Source organism: Chrysemys picta, unplaced genomic scaffold (genome assembly GCF_011386835.1).
Source record: "Chrysemys picta bellii isolate R12L10 unplaced genomic scaffold, ASM1138683v2 scaf830, whole genome shotgun sequence".
Taxonomy (NCBI): Eukaryota; Metazoa; Chordata; order Testudines; family Emydidae; genus Chrysemys; species Chrysemys picta.
The window spans coordinates 1-2,869 of NW_027053537.1; the positions used below are offsets into that span (position 1 = coordinate 1).

Here is a 2,869-nt window from a genome sequence, read left to right on the forward strand (position 1 = left end):
AAGAAATCTGTGACCCCAAGCCTTGAAGGAAGGGGCACCTATCGGTGAGTGAACTCTGTTACAAGCCTGCTTCCATTGTGGAAACAGCCTGGTATTGGAGAGTGGTGGGGATGGCCTGTGGGCGAGGATGGCTGGAGGGGTCATACAGGAGGGGCAGCAACGTCCAGTGAGGAGATCAGGGAACGGGTTGTCTGCAGTCCTGCCACTGAGCGGTAACGTGATCCTGGTCAGGTCACTCTCCCACCTGGTGCCTCACTTTCTCTGTCTTTGAAATGGGGATCATCCCGACCCACATTAAGTAAGGGTTTGATCCTCTGCTCTTGCTTCCCAAATCCCTGCCCTCCTTGCCCCACACAGGCCTCTGCGCTGTTGCTCAAACTCCCATGCACATGTTAGTGCCTGTGTCACCCCCGCAACTGCAAGGTCTCATGTACAGTCTCCTGCCAGCAAACTGAAGCTGCCACTAGATCCAGAATAGGAATCGCAGTTCCTGTGCGCTGCCCTGAATGGAGTCTAGACCCTGGGCATGGGGAAGGCCAACACTCACATCCAGGTAGATCATCAACCTACTCCTCTGTCCCAGGAGCAGGAAGGCCTCTGGTTCGTGCTCCCTTCGGTAGCTGGAGCTGCTGAGTTGGGAGTGTGGTGGGCAGAGATGGGAACAGGCCATAGGATGAATCAAGTGTCAGGGGGAGACTCCCTGTGTGTGGGAGATGATGTTGCCCCTCTGTGGGGAATCCCTTCCTTGCAGATGCTGGGCTTTAGGTGCTGGACTCTGCCAGGAAGCCCAGCTCCCATCCCTAGCAGCTTGGCTGTTCCCTACACTGCTGTGCACTAGGCCCTCTGCAGAAATGTGCTCTGGGCAAGGACTACAGAGCCTGCTGTCATCCTGGCAGGTGTCACCCCAGGTTCCATAATCCTGACCCCTGGTCTCCCTCCGCTGGCAGGCTCTGAGCAAGGCCTGCCCAGAGAACATGGATGACGAGCTCTCGATCCTGCTGACAGCACCCCCCAGCACAGACAAACTCCAGCACATCTTGGAGGTGAGCAGAATGGGGAGGGGCCGCAGGGGTTTTACCTTAGCCCTGGGGACTCCTAGAAAGAAGAGACTGGAAAATCCATGTTTCTATTGGATCCTTCCAACTATGCATTCGTGATATAAACTCACTGGGTGACCTTGGGGTAACTCACTTCCCCCTTACGGCATCAGTCTTCTCCACTATCAAATCTACACTGGGGAAGAAGGACAGAAGCCCTGACAACCACCTTCACCTCTGGGTGTCTGGTCCTGGGAGCCGAAACCAACTGGACTATCTGCCCCATCTCTTAAACTGCCCTATCTTTCCCTCCTAGGGCCTTGTCCTTAGTGCTCAGCCTGGCCCCTTCCCAGCTTGTCCCTGACCTTCAAAGGACTCTCCAAGCCCCTCCCATGCCTGCTTCCCTTGGGGTCTCTCTCCTGACTGAGCACAGCCTGCCCTTCTATCTCTCAGCAGGACTGGGTCCTAGTCACAGGCTGCGTCTTGTCACGTAACCCCCACACTTATTCCCTTCGCCCTAGGGAGCTGCATCACCTGGGCCAGGTGCAGTTGAGCTCCAACCCCTTTCCTGGCCATCTCACCCTGGGACAGGTTGAAACTGGTAACCTGTGGGTAACAGTAACTGGTTGCTCCCAAAGGTGCTGAAGACACAATGGAAGAGGAAATCCTTTGGCCTGGATTGAAATTATTCCGACTGAAAGTGAATGAGAGAAAATGGGTCCAGAGTTCTCTTCCTAGCAGCAGAAAATGTAGCGATTGATAGAAGTTCAGGTCAGAAAGGACCATTATGTGCATCTAGTCGCCCCTCCTGTATAACTCAGGGCCTAGAATGTAACCAAGTGGTTCCTTCAGCCAACCATAGCATGGGACTGAGCCAGAGCACGTCTTTCGGAACGACATCCGCATGCAGGAGAGCCAGCTGGCTACCAGAAAATCTCTCTTCTGCAGTGACGTGGGGTTAAGGGACATGGCGGAAAAGACATGGCAGCTGTGACTAAACTTAGAGCAGGGTGGGAAACGGAGACGCAGTTGGGACCTGTCTACACTACAGGTCTGTCGTGCGTTTGTAATCTGCTGACCGCCACATGTTGTTCAGAGCCTATGGACAACACAGCTCCTGAAGTGTGTTTGTTCTGTGCTTATCCCCTATGTACCAGCAGGGCTGGATGGCATTTCTCCCAATGCAAGGTCCTATACGTGGCAACAAGGCACGCCGGCCACACCTCCAGAATGGGGACGTGTATCCAGGAAAGCAGTGACTCTGAAAAGGATTTAGGGGCCAGAGTGGAGAAGCCACTCAACATGAGCTCCCAGTGCGATGCTGTGGTGAACAGGGCTAAAGCCATCATTAGACGTAGGAGCAGAGCCTTGAGTAGGATAGGGAGGTGACACAGCAGCAGTGAGACTACTATTGGAATACTGCCTCCGGTCTTGGTGTCCTCCTTTGAAAAAGATGGTCCTAGAAATTGGAGCTGGGGCAGCAAAGAGCCACCAAATGTTCTGAGGGCTGGAGAAAAATGCCTTCTAGTGAGCTATTGAAAGAGCTCAACCTGTTTAGCTTATCAAAAGAAGATTGAAAGGTGACTTCACTGAAGTGTTGAAATGCCTTAATGGAGAGAAAATATGGGGTATTAAAGGGCTCTTTAATCGAGCAGAGAAAGGCAGAACAAGACCCAATGGCTGGAAGGTGAAAAGAGACAAATTCCTATGACAAATAAGGCACAAATATTCAACAGCGAGGATGATTGACCACAGGAAGAAGCTACCATGGAAAGTGGTGGATTCTCCATCTCTTGATGTCATTTAATAAAGACTAGATGCCTTTCCGGAAT

At 52.6% G+C, this 2,869-nt stretch overlaps 1 long non-coding RNA gene across 1 annotated transcript; it reads left to right on the forward strand.

Moving 5' to 3' along the window:
* The first annotated feature begins 44 nt into the window (after positions 1-44).
* Positions 45-2,541, forward strand: LOC135979425 (uncharacterized). Its single transcript, XR_010596739.1, has 2 exons — positions 45-1,043; positions 2,198-2,541. It is a non-coding gene; the product is annotated as an uncharacterized LOC135979425 (long non-coding RNA).
* Positions 2,542-2,869: the final 328 nt, after the last annotated feature.